Below are 15980 nucleotides of genomic sequence, written 5' to 3' on the forward strand. Positions count from 1 at the left end.
CCCTTCCCTTCCCTTCCCTTCCCTTCCCTTCCCTTCCCTTCCCTTCCCTTCCCTTCCCTTCCCTTCCCTTCCCTTCCCTTCCCTTCCCTTCCCTCCCCTTGCCTCAGTTAGGTGGCAGGGACCACACTCAGTCAGAGCACATCTCTGCTTCCAGTCTCTGATAATGTACCATTTTTACCAGTTAAAAGTATGGTCTTATATGCAGGCACAAGTTTTCAGCAAAAACTAATTTTTATTGCAAATGTTCCCAGTGCTTTTCCCCAAATTTTGTCTCTAGCTATTCTCATTTTCATTTTAATCAGTACAATAACCTGTTTAATTATTCATTGGAAATTATATCAACCACTTTTCTTTGGAGTTAAGGTTTCTGAAAGAAAATCCAAGGCAAAAATTAAAATTTTCAATTTCTTTATTCTTTCTTTATTCATACAAATTCCAGAGGAAATCAATAAATTTGTATCTTTTAAAACACCAATATTCCATTGATGTATTTTTAATGGGCTTCATTGGAGATATTCCTGATTTACATAGTCATCTTCAACAGAAAGATCTGGTGAATTTGCCTTGGAAGCAGCCCAACAAAACCCACAAAATTTGACTAGTTGCTGTTAACACCAGGAGATAAGGATTTAATAAATTTTTAAAAAATGTTTATTTTAATCCACTACAAGATTAATAATCTGGGCCTAAAATACAAGTAAAACAGTGCACTTTCAAAACAACACGCTTTTAAATTAAGAGTACAGTGGAAGAATGTATTTAAACATTGCATTATTCTTCTAATATCTTCAAGCAGTTTACTGAGCTGAAACTATATATTCTTGTTAAACAGTTCAAAACTATGGCAGGTTTTGCATTCTGCCGATAATATGTGTCATCGTGCTCTCTGACCAAAGTCTATTGGCTACAGTAGTCCAGGTATTCATGATGTATTCCCTGAGCAGTGACCGTCATTTTAATTGTGCTGATTTGGCTAGAGACAGGAAGAGTTTTAAAACACTTTGTTACTTTAACTGCAAAGCCAAAATGCAAATGTGAACTTGCTAGTACTTACTTACTAGATGCTAGCAGCTAAAGGGGAAGGTTTAAGGGTGATGGCATCACAAAAATCCTTTTTTTCTAGCAGGTCGGATAGGCAAGTCCAGGTGTATTGACATGCCTGTATTCTTGTAAAAAGCTACTTGTGGAAGTGAAGCTTTCAGTAGCAACAAACATTTTTTCTTCTTTTTCCATTTTTGTGCAGATGAACTTTTTAAATTTAATTTCTTGAAATACCCCTGAAGTCTCACTTTCAGAGATGATAGGGACACTGAAGTGTCTGTTAAGGCCTTATCTACGCATTAACATTGTGCAAATAGACAAACCTGTGTACACCCAATTTTGCATGCAGTTATAATGCTGCCAGCTCAGCTTTACTTTAGGAAGGAGTATTTTTGGATTAGTATAAATTTGCTTGTTCTGTAGCATGGACTCTGCTGACTAGAAAACAAAATTAATGCTTCCCAGAATTGGTATCATTGCAACAAACCTTTGCATACAGCAGACATCTACCCCACTGGAAATGATATTTGAAAGTGCTGCTCAGAGGCTGGTTTTAGGAGTTAATGATCTACAGATGGGATCCTCAGAGGTGTTTTAGCTCGGACCCAGTGGTGACTCACTAAATGAAAAGTGCTTACAAACTAAAAGGAGATTTGAACAACTCCCTCTGTCACCATGGAAAAAGATGCTCAGTTTCCCCCTGAAATGTGCCTATCATGCTCTTAGCTACCCATGGTGCATGTGAGGCAGCTGAGGTGAGAAAAGCACCCAGCTGCCTGCAGCAGTGACACTCGAACAAAGCTGCATTGTAATGATTGAGGAAGGGTGGCCTCTTATCTTTCATGTACTACATTCCTGGTTCAAATAAGAAGGTGCACACATTGAAATTGAGGTTCCTGCTAGTCCTCCTCTCTGGCCTCCCTAACTGGTTTATCCCCTCACATGTTCTATCTCCTTACAGAAAAGTTAAGATCTGTGAAGACCAAACGCCGGAAACAAAACTGCAAGTAACCTTTGATCAAGGAAACTTAAATTTTCATAGTGCACCACAGCATGTAAAGGAATGAAAAATAAAGTTCAAATTACAAGTGAAGAGAGAGAAAAACTTTACACCTTTATGCAACAACACATGGAGAAGCAGGGGTGCAAATAGAAATGATGGCATACAATGGAACCCTACAACTTTGGCCTCTGTTACAGGCATGAACACAAACATCTGGGGAAAATTGTTTAGTTTTCTTATTTCTCTGTCTATGTGGCACCAGGACAGTATTCTTCAGAGCAGAGCTGGACCAGCAGGGATGTTTTCCCTAGCACACCACCCAGCCCTTGCACAGGCCAACACTGGCCCTACAACACAAATATTCACCTGGGAGAGTGGCAGACACCACCCTGCCGTGGTGGTTTAGAAGAGCATGGCAGCTGGATGGTTCTGAGATCTGAGCAATAATCTTTAAAAACGTTCAGATCCCATAGCACTTTGCAAGCTGTCCTCTGCTCTGGGAATAAATGCTTGAAGTGTGAGGAAACTACTCTATCTACCTTAAGTGAACAGTTATAAGGAGTTAAAAGAGCTGCAAAAGTTCAGCCAAGACTGGTGTCAATGCTGGACTTCGTGCAAACTAATTAGTGATGATCAGTTTACTAAGCATTTGGGGTTGTGACAATAATTTAATTGGGGACACACTTCAACATTTCTTGAAAACTCATATTTATTTGAAAATCAAAATACTAATTTATTAACTTCCTGTTAGGTCCTCCCACTTAAGAATGTGGGGCCAGCTATTCACAGAATTCACAAGGAGAGATCTATGTGGACAAGAAATAGGCCCAGGGATCACGTGTTTCATGGTGGGATATAGCCTAAAAAAAATCCCAACCTTCCAGCTTTAAATATTATTGTTTTCTTAAATTAACTCTGGGAGATTTTAATCTAGATCTTGGGTCTCTGCCAGGGAACACACACTGCTCCCCATATCCCTGAGAACATTGTGGAGGCCTGTACAGTCAGCTGGCATTACAATGAAAGAGCAGCCAGTTAACTCTGTCACTTCTTCATAAAGTCGTCTTCTCTAATGCTGCTCTTCTTTTAACTCATTGGAGTTTCCCAATTAGCACTCTGTGTGTGGGGACACATCTCCTTTCTTGTCTTTTGAGGGGTTTTTAGGGAGGTCATGGGACTATTTAGTGAAACTAAAAGGAGGACTTAATACACCAGATTACTTCCTGAAGTTCAAATGGATAACTCTTCAATAATACTGATTAACAGGTCAGGCTGGATCAGGGGAGGGTAGTTAGGATGCCTTGAGACGGTGCCTGAGAAGAAGCCTTATTGAGGAAGGAGGCAGGGACTTATGGTGGCTGGAAAGCTCTGAGAGCACATTGTTTGGGCCTGAATTCGAGGGGGCGCAGTGAAAGCAGGCTGGTCAAACACAAAGCAAGCGGAGCGCAAACAGGACACTCCTCAGGGTACCCTTGCACTGCATCCTCGAGCAAGCTTTTTGTCCTGCCTAATTAAAGCAAATGGTGATGTTGCTCACTGCTTATAGATCACTGTTTTCAACCCTTGTCAGGGAAAATTCTCCTGATGAATCCCATGGGATATAACCTGAATAGAGGAAGGAAGGTGGAGCATGGAGTTTTGCCAGTGCACTGAGAAGCTTCGTCTGGGTTGGTTTCCAATGAATCAGCGCAGCCATCTGGGGGAAGGGGGAGGAATTCCCTCACTTCTTAATCAACCTATCTGCATTTTAAAAGGGAAATATTTTTCAGAAAGATGCGCTGTGCATATCTGGCACTTGGCCTCTTGTTACTGCCAGCAGTCACTCTGATAATGTGTTATAAATGATGGCACACCAAGCAGACAGGGCTGCAAGCCCATGTGATTGTATTGCATTATCAAAGTGACAACCAGAAAGAACAAGAGGTCTGGCTGCTGGATTGGTCCATAAGTAGATTTTGTGTTGTTGATATTACTATTTATATACAAATGGGTATTAAACATTTTTATTATTTTCCCAGCAGGAGTCAGGACATTGTTAGGACTACAGTGTACAGATAGCTGGGGTGAGGCACAAGATAAAATTTGTTTTAAATTCTGTCTTCATAGACTACAGCAGGCAAAACAATGATTGTTAATGAAATCTATTCAAGTACACACTTCTAATTTTGCATCTGTAAGCAGAGGAATCTTAAGTGATTTAAACTGGCATCATTCCCTCAATAAACCCATGCCTATGTTGTCGGATGCCATGGAGATACCTCCTGTGATCTACACATTTGACAAAGGCATGATTGTTAGGCATTGCATGGAGATTCAGCAGAAGCAATGCAGGTATCTCCATAGGTGTCCAAGGGTGGAACAAGCTGGTAAAATCTGCTGCAGAATCTGAGTTGGGGACCTCAGGTCAGTGCTGCTGTGGGGAAAGCCTTTCTACCAAGATCCAGGAGATGCTGTCACCTTCCAGCACTGCAGCCAAGTCTGTCACTCTGCTCTTTCACAGTGACTTTGGTGGCCCTGGAGAAAGTTGTTTGGATGTCTGGATGGGGGGGAAGGCTTCCTCAAGCATAAAGTGACACAGCACGAGCAGAAGACTCAACTCAATCCTACTACTCAGTTCCTCAGTTCTGGAAACCTCTTCTGGGACGTCTTTCTCCCAGAAAACCAAAGCAAAACCTTGCATAATTGCATGATCTCTAGTCTTTGATTTCATCTGCATTTGGAAAAGACTAATAAAACGCTAAAGGAAAGACTGTTCTTAGGATTTGTGTGTCTATGGTGATCTTCTACGGAATAAAAACTTTCCTGGCCTTCTGTAAAAAGTCTAAATGTTGTTACCCTGAATCTTGGCAACTTTTTCTGTTTCTGAGTGTTTCACAAGATAAAGCAGCTACAGTTTCTTCCGGGAGATATCTGCAAGTACCAAAAATATGTGGCTTATACACAGGGCACAGGAACTCCTCCCACAGCAAGCATTACTGGGTAAAGTTCAAAAGCCTCAGGTCTTTGTTGTGTTGGCCTATAACTCCTACGATATGTAGAGAGTTTGTCCTTTCTAGAGGTGGCAGAAGGACACGTAACAAACAAAAAATGTAGGAGGGAACAGTGCTCTAATCCCACTGAAAAATGGACCAAGGGAGTTGAAGTTTTATGGAAATGACCAAATCCTATGACAGAAACCTTCTGAAGGGTCTAATGGAAAAAAAGAGAAAATTAGCCATGTACTTGCAACAGATCATTGCCATGAATCTATTCAACACAACCTTTCCATGAAATTTCTACAACCTGAAATGACAAATATTCATGAACTAACACTGCTCATGTCATTTGAGGTAATCACTCTGTCTGAAGACAGCTGGAAACAATGTTTCTAAACAAATTAATGATAAGGATATTAAAATCTGTAAATATGTCAAGAGATGTAGACATGTCATTTGACATAATTATACCAAAAGGGACATTTCTACTGAGTAAAAGCTAAATAAATGGTTATGTATCAATAAGAAAATATTACAGACCTAAAGTTATTCAATGAAGAAATACTCCCTGCTTTCTATCTCTACATGGCAGTGTTGCTGCCAGCAGTATACTCATATTCTACTACCCATTAGATTCATACTGGGTAACTTATTTTGCTCTTATGGGCTTGCCTAGGAGTGCAGTGCAGTCATTGAATTCAATTGGATTTAGAAATTTTTGGGGTCAGAAGGGAAGGTAATGATTATCTTGTGTTATGTAGGAACCATAAAAATGTATCTAGATACTTCCAGAGTGAGAGGACTGATCTTTTCCTATACAATGTGTGTGAACTCTGCTTAGACCACAGTCAAGGAGGGGAGATTGGATGGAGGGAGGGTTGGTGCTGACTCATGGTAACAGACATGAGAAAAAAGCAATGTTGGGTTGTGGTTAGCACTGATAGAAGTGCAGCCAGGAGATTACAGCAAACTTTATGTCTGTCACTTATGTTCTTTAGAAATACTGCATGTGTTTTAAGCATCATGATGGGCCAGCTTCGCAGGGTGTGAAAAGCTTCTCTTGTTCCAGAGGAATTTCTGATGGAGCAACGTGTAAATAACCTTGTAGGTTAGCAGAAACAAGGCAATATCTTTGGCATGGAGTCAACAGGCACCATTTAATTTTTGGGTGGGTTAAACCAGGAGGTGCATGTCTGAGTCAGGGCTTGAAGCAGACCTCTCAGTTCTGCATTATCAGACTTCAGGTCCAAAAGGTGTATTTGTTACAGGGTCTTGGTAGCTACTCCAGCCACTTCAAAAGTCTTACTGGCTCAGCATCCAATATTTAAGTCCCCTTCCTCTAAGCTGAACCTTCCCACCTGCTCACATAACAGCTATACCTGTATGGATAGAGGCAAACCATTAAAATATGGACTATACATATATATACCAAATTAAAAATTGGCTTACTTTCTCCTGATTCCTACACCTCTACGTTTCTGGTGAGCAAAACTCATGACAAAGCTGGTACTCTAAATTTGTAGTGAATTATCTGGCAGCTGATTTTAACAAAATCATTTAATATAGATACTTTTTTCCCTTTCTCCCTCCCCCTCTGTAAGACCAGAAGACCCTGCAGCTATTTCCTCCGTGTCTGGAGCTGTCTTTCCTGCACAGTACCTCATGGCAGTGTCTAGGTCCATCTTTGGCAGTGATCTCATCATTGCCATTTCTAGCAATTCATGGAAGCCTCACGTTGCAGAGGTCAGTTGGCTGCTGCAGCTCTCCTGCAGTTTAGCAGTGTGTGTTAGGGACTCCTCTTCCTCCACCCTTGCCTTTCCCACCCCAACCTCCTCCCTTCTGGAGGAGCCATTTGTTATCTGCTCAAAAATACTATGGTTTGTTTCTAACCTTAAAGCTAGAAATTGTCCGGTGGAAAGAAGAAAAACAGAAGAAAAAATGCTCAGGGGGAGCTGGCAGAGAATCCTGTCTTGTAGCAGGTTTTTACATGATCTTGAACAAGTCTTTGATCATGACTGAGAGCTTTGGTTACTGCTGTAGAACAAGTGATAACAATGTGCATTAACTGGTTTATGCTGTAACCATGCCTGTGTGTTCGTGCTGAAAACAGGGAAATCAGCTCTTTAGTGGGTATCCCTGGAAGCTTTCGTCGAGAAATTTTTCTCTAGCCAACCTATTCCTTAAAGCAAAGCAAATATGTACCTGTTTACAAATAGAATACAATTAAAACAAGCTTTATTTTTTTCACCCTTACAGTACCCAAGATACATATCTGGGCCCAGGAATAAAGTTATTAAGCTTTGTGCAGAGTGATTCTGCATCCTAAAATCCATGTTACAATTTGGTTTCACTTCTGTAATATATTGATATTTCTGCTATTCCCAGTTCTGGCTGAGAGGTGGTTTGGTTTTTTTTTTAACTTAATATTCAGAAAGTCCAGACTCAGCAGTTGACCTGAACTTAAAAATCCAAAGTTCAGTCAGCATGAACTTTGCATCCAGCAAAGGCTTCTACTACAGTATCAGTAATAACTGTTCTTAATTCACTCAACAAAGCAGTCTTTCATTCCATCAGGCATTTCCTTACTGGATTATTTCACCATAAAATGTGGGCATCCTTTCCCATCTGGTCATCAGAGCTGACAAAGTGGCTCTGAGGACGGTGATCAGAGGACACAGAAAGAGGTGCAAAGTGCTCCATTAGGTTTTGATGGCATATTGAGGTACATCATTTACAGGTCACCTTGTCCTGGCCATCACTACACACACACTGTTCAATTACTGAGCAGTTGTACATCAGCATTACACAGCAAGGTAATCACCTGTAAGTCCCACATGTATTTACAAAATGATAACTACTGCCTTCGGGAAAGGATGGATTCAAAAAACCTCCATTTAAAATTGTTTAAAATGGGAATCTGGGTGAGGATACAAATTCCATTTGATACATAATCATTGTCAACAACAACAAAAACCTATGGGTTAGGAAATAAAGACATATCAGTAAAAATAAATGCACCTTGCTCCAGTTCTTCACACAGTGCTGTATCCTACAGATATGTGAAATCACCATTCCTCAGACTCATGCTCTAAGGCATAGCCTGAACAGTGACTCCTGTGCCTTTGTGCTGTTGGATCAGCACATATGACACTCAAACACACCATTATTATGGAATTTACTCTGCCTTATCCTGACTTAGACTTTGTGTTCAGCTGTAAATTGGAGTCAGTTGAGGAATATACCTAAGAAATCTACCTCAAGCGAGCTAGCAGAATATCTGCAAACAGCTGGGACCTTCTCCCTGCCTAATCCCTGAGCCAGGAACAGGCATGCCTACACCTTGGGTGGCTCAACAGCACTGCCTTGTGCTGTGCAGACAAGCCAGCTCTGTGCAAGGAGCTCCAGGAGGGGCTGGGGAACAGCACAAGGAGTTTGTGCTCCTTTATGTATTTGCAATCTCCACCCCCCTTTCAGGTCCTGGGTGTACCTTTTTCATGGTGTAGCAGCTTTGGGTTCCCAGCTTTCCTCTATTGCTCTGACAGCCATATTTATTGTGAAATTATTGTCACAGTAAATTCCCTCTCTGACTTCTGGGACAAGATATAAGCACCAAATAAAGTGGGAGGGCATAAAGCTGTTACTCAAGAGATGTATTTGTAATGCAAGAGGCACCACTCCTAATGGCTGGCATGGAATTAAAAGTACAGTTAAACCAACAACACTCAAGACAATTCCCATATTTCTTGGGAATTGATGACTAGCTGGGAGGAGCTTGTATGGCCACAAGCAAAGTCAAAGTCATTAACCTCTGTCTATCACTTAGGAAACATCCTCTCCTGAATCTGTTATCACAATGCTATAATCTAAAAGATGGAAATAAATATATAATTGTAGAGTGTCCTTTATTTTTCATGAGCAATGCATTGCCAGTTAGTATATTCACAGTGCTTTTAGAGGATTAATGCCCAGGATATAGCCAACCCAGAGGCAAAAGGCTCCAAACTTAATTTGTTCCATAATAATTTCTCACTGAGAAAGCATAATGATGCCACAGACAGAGAATATATTGAGGAACAGTTTCCAGAAATACTAAAAAGTTTTAGGTCCTTTGGACGGCAACATTTTTAAGTGTATGTGATGACATCAATGTGTCTCCACCAGCTGCAAGCACGACACACTCTCCCTCCTTCCCACCATTTATCCATGTGATTGCTCTTGGGTGGAAGGTGGAGAGCAACTTGTCACTAGAGACTCCTGATTTGCTGCTCTTGGGGACTGTCTCTGACACCTTGGCTTATGCCTTCTCATCCACAGACTTAATGCACAAACTCCTTTTAATAAACACATACATATGTTTCTGATAAATTGCTAGGCCCTTGATTTAAGTTCTTTTTAGCTTTTCCTTCTAGAAGTCCAGTTTTGGACAACCAGGTTTGAAAATATTATCCTTAGCCATAATCTGTATCTCCAATGGGTTGATTTTTGACACAGATGATTTTTTAACTCCAAAAAGTACACAGGTGTCATGAGGAAATAACTTTGACCCCACAAAATCTCTGAAAATAATTTCATTGGAAAACTTTCTGACAAGGTAATAATTTCTAGGAGCTAACAAAGAATGGAAGACATGCTTCACCACCATTGTATGGACAGAGCCAAGCTATTAAAATTCCCTCTGTTTTCTATTTTATATCACAGTGCATGATCTTTGATGCACAAAACAATAACTCATTTGATATACAAAGGACGGTGCTTTCATTTTTATTGATTACATTGATTTTTTTTGATGACCCCCAGATTAACGACTGCAAACCTAATCTTTTTTTCCTATTATCTGGTAAAAGTTAATTGTTGTAATTATTAATCAGTCAGTTTGCTGCCCATGGTGAGGAACGGCAAACAGAGAGTAAGAAGGGAAATGTTGATGCCTGTTAGGTCCAACTGAACTTTGAATACCTACAATACCCGGGGCGATGGCTGTGGATCCTGTGGGTCATGCGAGGTCTGGTGCTGCATGAAACAGGAATTAAGGATAGAAGAAGGAAATATTGGCTAAAATGTCTCAGGCTCTGTGAGGCATGGAGGTGATTCTAACAGCCTTTCCTGGCCTCAAAGGCTGTGCCCACAAATGCACAAAGCAGGGAATGTTGCCTGTGGCCGTGCTCTTGGCACAGCGCTGGCGGGTGATGGAGGAGGAGCAAGGAGCTCAGGCCACCTTCCACTCCCTTGCTCATGGAGTCCTCCAGCCACTGTGAATGATTTATCAGCTGCAGCACCTTGGCTTTCTCCCCCACTGCCATGGCCTCTCTGCCAAGGGTGACGTGGGCTTGAGCTGCTGCAGCTGTTCCCTGCACTGACTCTCCCGTGCCAGGCATCCCGCGAGTTCCTGAGCCACTCCAGCTCTCTCACACAGGAACAGAGGCTTAGCAGGAGGACTCCAGCCCTAGCCAGGGTCTGCCTTGGGGTTTCCTGTGATCCAGACGTGCACTAGGGCAAGACACAGCCCTTGGTGTCTGGGAGGACTTTGGGGAACCCCACGTTCCCTTGCAGCCAGTGGGGGATGGATGCCACAGAGCAACATCCACTGCGGCAGAAGCAAGTTGTGGTCCCTGTGAAATATTAAATGGGATGAGACCTTGGCACCCTAGCAAAGGACTCTTTGCTGTTCAGCTTGCTCATGCCGTGGTCAGCAGAATTGCCTGTTTGGCATTTGGTTTGAAGGGGCCAGCAGACAGTGGCCCCAGTGGGAAAGGACAGAAGTTGGGTCTGGTTGCTGAGGGATGAATGGATGCCTGGGCACCACCTCCTTCACTAAAACTGGGTGTCTGCTGCTCCCCTCTGATGTGGTTTGCACTTTGGCAGAAATGCTGCAGCTGCTGGGCCTAAAGCAGTTGTTTGGGAAAGAAGGAAACTTAACCCAGACCATGTGGATTTGCAACGGCATCTCTCCATTCTTGTCCTTTTTTTGGCATTTTGAGCACCTCCAATCCTTTCTGGAAGTCCTTGGTGGCTCAGAGACATGCAGGAATCTCTTGCATTTTGAGTGAATAACCTGGGCTCCAGGGCAGAGCCATCTACATGCATATGCCAGTACACTGAACTGTTGGCAGTAGGAACAACCATCTGCTACCTATGTATGAAAAATTTGCCCATGTTTGGATGGTGGTCCCTGTGTAGGTGGTTTGCTGATAGCTGGCATCAGGCTTCACAGTTTGGGTACACCTGCAAAAGAGGTGTAAATGTTGGAAAGCTAGAATGGAGACAATTTGGGATATGCTGCCTAAATAAAATCAACTGTAATGGAAAACATCTTAAGTCACTAAATTCCAATATCATAGTAATATAATCTGCTTTGGGTTAAAATCTAAGGACCAGAATTATTAACGTTCCCCTCAGGACCTAGACTACTGATAGTGAGATAGTGATGAACACTCAGCAAAAATGAAACAGAAGATAAACACTAGGTAAGTATAACAATGAGCTTTATGAATAGCAATAAATCACATGTAGACCCACAATGTATGATTCAGATGTTCACTGAATCCATATGCTTCATCTGGGAAATTTTACTTTTCTCTGGCTCAACCATCTGACTGGAGCACATGCAAAATGCAACACTTGCTTTGAAGAAAAACGTGGCTCCTGCATAAGGGTCAGAGCGTGGTGCTGTGAACTATTGTGCAATGGGGAGAGACTCTGCTTGCCCACACTGCTTTTGCCAAGAGATTATAGGTTCACAGTAACAGCCAGTGCCTTTACAATTTTCCTGGAGCTTAGTGAGACAAGGCTACAGCCACATTAAAAATTAAATGGAAAGAGCAGTCATAACTTGTAGGCAAACACAATGAATGAGCAATAATGGGCTGGCCAAGTCTTTGAGGACATAAATCTTTCCATCTGAAGCAGCCAAAGGACTTTGTAACTGTGTGATTAGTGCTTGTGTTTTGGTTGGATCAGAATGCAGTTAAGGATGTTGTGGGTTCACACCCGCTTGCTGCAGGTGGTGAAAACCAGAACAAGCAGGATCCTTCACATCTCAGGAGCTGTTCTATAACCATGGACAAAACAACTACCTGGGCTCCTAAACCAGGGAAGAGAAACAGAGAGAGACAAGGCTTATGGTTGCCACTGGGGACTAAAGTGGGATGGCACTTTTACACATATCTTTGAGGCAAGGTTTCCCTGCTCTCTTGCTCTCTCTCACACACACGCAGTTGTTTTGTCACCGGCATTGTGATGACTCCAGCAGCAGCTGAAGCTGTCCCACCAGAGCCAGCTCAGGTCCAGCCCAGCTGTGATCCACATCGGAGGTCAGAGGCTGAGGAAAGCAGAACTGATTTAAATCCAGTTTGCTTGCCATGGCTCCAGTTCAGTGGCCTCAGGACAACTCTGAACAACAGTAGCAGTCATGTTAATAAGATCACTGCTAAGACCTGACGTGGTGTATGAGAAAACAGTGAAGGTTGTCCTCCTGGTAGAGAGTTCTTCTTACTACAATGGCCAAAGATGAATGACAGAGAGTTTTCTTACCCTTCCAAGACACACACTTGGATTGTTTTATTTTTATAGTCCTTAAAGGTCTGGAAAACTCTCTACATAAACATGGACAGATTGAGGCTGTCTACTCACCAGTGTTCCTGGGACTATATATTTTTATGGAGTAAATTATTGTCTATTATGAAGATTGACTTTTAATTAGCTTAAAAAAGGTTGTAAATGTTCAGAAAGTACATAAACTTATAAACTTAATATTCTGATCAATAACAGCTGGCTGATATATGACAGGTCATAACTGTCTTCACAGACAAATGTACTAGCATGTATTTTTTTCTAGACTATTTATTGCTGTTTCCAGAAATTAGCATAACTAATCAGTGGAAAAATACTCTCTCTACCATATAAAATATAAAATATGTCACTAATTAAAACTACAGTCAGAAGATCTACTAGGAAAGCAATAGGGAGCCTCCTAGAGCCAAGGCGATAAGAAGAGTAGTGAGCTCATTTCAGCTAGAAGTTTCTTTCTCACTTACTTTCCCTGATTGCTCCTGGGCATTAGACAACTTGGGGTGCCAGAACTGTATGAGTTCTGACTCATTTGAGACTGCAGATGTTTTTCTGGAGTCAATGTGGTAAGATCTGCAGTGCTAGAGGTGCCTGGGCTCCATAGCCTGCAGCCCAGAAGAAGGTGGCACCACTCTGGACTGCCTGTATCTTCCTGTCTTTAAAGAGAAGATGTCTATTTACACGTGGATCAACTGGATGAACCTTCAGCATGACTACAAGAAAGGGCTCAAATTCATATCTGGCACACAATTTAGACACAGCTCTAGTGGGAACCTTTATTTCTTTGAGGGAAATGGTTGAAGATAAATGCTTCGCCCCAGTCTAAGGCAGGAAAATATTTTCCCATCACCTTCCACAGAAATCCTGCATGTTTTTCACTCTTTACTGCAATAGGAAAGGCACAGGTGTGGAGAGATCAGAATTTCATTTCCTCCAAAGTAAGATGTCACAAGACAAAGAGCTCTTTATTTGATCATAACATCCTGCCCTGTCTGCCCAGTCTGCCACCCTCAAATCTCAACACCCCTCTCCACAAGTATCTCTGTCAAGACTTTGATGTCCAATATTAAAAAAAAAATTAATAAGGTGACATCATAAATGTCCTAAACTCTCCTAATGCTGAAAATCTGTCCCATTCTATTCTACAGCTGCACGAGTGACAAGAGATGTGTATCATCATTGGAGTTCTTCATTGATGGGATAGCACTCAGACAACAGTAGAAACCAGCCACTTCATGTTCTGAGCATCAGTGCCTTGACCTCTGTCACTGGCCTTCATAATTCAGTTATTTTTAGGGCTGGTTTTTTCCTCTCTGGCTAGAAGCTAATACAGTCTCTCCTGTGATCCCTGAATCTCTTCAAAATAGAGTCCTGACCTTATGTTAGGAAGCACCTACTTTCCCTGGAGCCATGGGCTCAGGTCTCAGCACAGCTGACTCATGTTTTCTGCTGCTGCTTTGACCTCCACATGCTCTGAGAGGGCTCAGGGCTTGACAGCAAGGGGGAGCCCAGACTCACCCCATGGACTGTCCCTGAGCAAGGCTTTCCCTGTGCCTCTTGCACCCAGCCTCTGGCACACCCTGGTCAGCACCTGTGGGGCTGAGATCTTACCTTCCCCCACCTCACCTCTCCATCACCTTGCTCCTGGAGGTGATAAGGGAGCAGAGCGTGGGTACTTCCTGGGCGTGGGGAGATCTGTTGGGCTTGGTCTTTTCATGCAGGTGCTAGAGGGGAGATTCTTGTCTTCTTTGGAGCACAGAGTAGCTGCGGGCACAAACCAACCACTTGTGTGGGGAAGAGTGGGGGGTGATCTTTCACACAGGCCCTTCAGATAGGACGTCCTCTTGCTGTGAAAACACGTCAGAGATACATTTGAGTAGGGGTTTTCCCTGCACCCTAACAGGAACATTTCCCCCCTCCTTCCAGCTTTGCATGCCTCCTGATGTTCTGCCTTTTATCTTCCAGGTAGCTGGATCCCAGTGATGCAATCTGAGATGAGAGGCTCTTTAAGATACTGAGACTGATATCAAAACTCACTTCTTTTAGGGAGTCAGTCTGGGTCCAGCTGCTGTGTGAGACAACAGTTAGCTAACGGTGCTGAAAAGGCAGTGTACACTGAGTTCTTGCAGGCTCCTTGGGCAAAAGAATTTTGCAAAAAGAGAAATTTGAAGTTTTTATCCTCTCTGGCATTCTCTTGTTTCTTTTTTTATACGGTACCTGTCAAAAAATATTTCTGATGTGTTGCTGCAACATGCCAAATTTCTTCATATCTGATGCTTTAAGTTTAACTATATTTATCTTGTTTATGAAAGCTGACAAGTGATACAGCCATAATAGCGCCAGCAGAAATTGCACAGCAATTTTACTTGGGTTCTTTTCAAGTCAGTGGAACTGTTAAATGAGATTAGTGCAGTAGAAGGGTTTATTGCAGCCGTGAGAAACCAGATAGACACATATCGCAGGGAACCAGCGATAGACTAAGAGGATCACATACAGAGACATTGTGCCAAGGAGGGCTTGGGAGGATAACACAAGTGCATCTTTTAGCTCTGTGGAGCTGTGTCTTACTATTTCTGATATGGTTCTCCACTCATCCCAACAGCTGTCTCTTCCCTTTCCTTCTCCAAACCCTCATATATCTTTCAGTGCCTTATTCTGACACTGGTCATGCTTGTAGCTTGATGAGGCTTTTTAGGAATAGTGGGGAACTGGAAACAATGGTGCCTATTATTCTCCTTGCAACCCTTAGCATAGCCCAAGAAAATCTGTGTGCTGGTGGCTACTGCTTTCTTTTGCTAGCTCTGTTTTCTCTTTATAAAGAAGATGTCTTATTAGGAATACATCTCACTGCTGAAGTAGTTATATTCAGAGAAAAAGAAATTGTCTTCATAGATAAAGAAGTTATTTATTATAAAGAATTCCTTATATATGTGAAGTGTTATTACGTATGTTATGTTACAATACGGTTATATCTATATCTATATATCTATGTTGATCATTATCAGGGACTGAACCCAGAAGTTTCTGGAGCAAAGAGCGTATCTTGTGTGCTTGGAATCTTAGCACAGACTGCTGTGTAAGTCCCCATTCTCTCTAGAGCAGACATAACTCACAGCAGCCCACATAAGGACTCATTGAGATGTTGCTCTGAGGTTCCAGCTGGGATTGAGTCCTTTCCTCCCTGGCTGAGTAGAAGCCCTGCTCATGCTCAGCTCATTTCCTAAAACTCACTTCCTACATGCCATGAAAGGCTATTCATATTTCAGTCCCAGTGACAGGAGAAGGGCAAAGCTGGAAGAGTGTCCAGCTACCAGGTGGAGCAGCAGCTAATTTAGCTCCAGCAGTGATAGAGACAGGCAGACACAATGAAGATGTAGGGAAGGGAGGAGCAGCTG

General features: G+C 42.3%; 1 long non-coding RNA gene across 1 annotated transcript; it reads right to left on the reverse strand.

Annotated features, from left to right (window-relative positions):
• Positions 1 to 391: 391 nt before the first annotated feature.
• Positions 392 to 15478, reverse strand: LOC116444578. Its single transcript, XR_004240389.1, has 2 exons — positions 14197 to 15478; positions 392 to 11241 (listed from the first exon to the last, which is right to left on the reverse strand). It is a non-coding gene; the product is annotated as an uncharacterized LOC116444578 (long non-coding RNA).
• Positions 15479 to 15980: the final 502 nt, after the last annotated feature.

The sequence above is a fragment of the Corvus moneduloides genome, chromosome 5 (genome assembly GCF_009650955.1).
Source record: "Corvus moneduloides isolate bCorMon1 chromosome 5, bCorMon1.pri, whole genome shotgun sequence".
Lineage (NCBI taxonomy): Eukaryota > Metazoa > Chordata > Aves > Passeriformes > Corvidae > Corvus > Corvus moneduloides.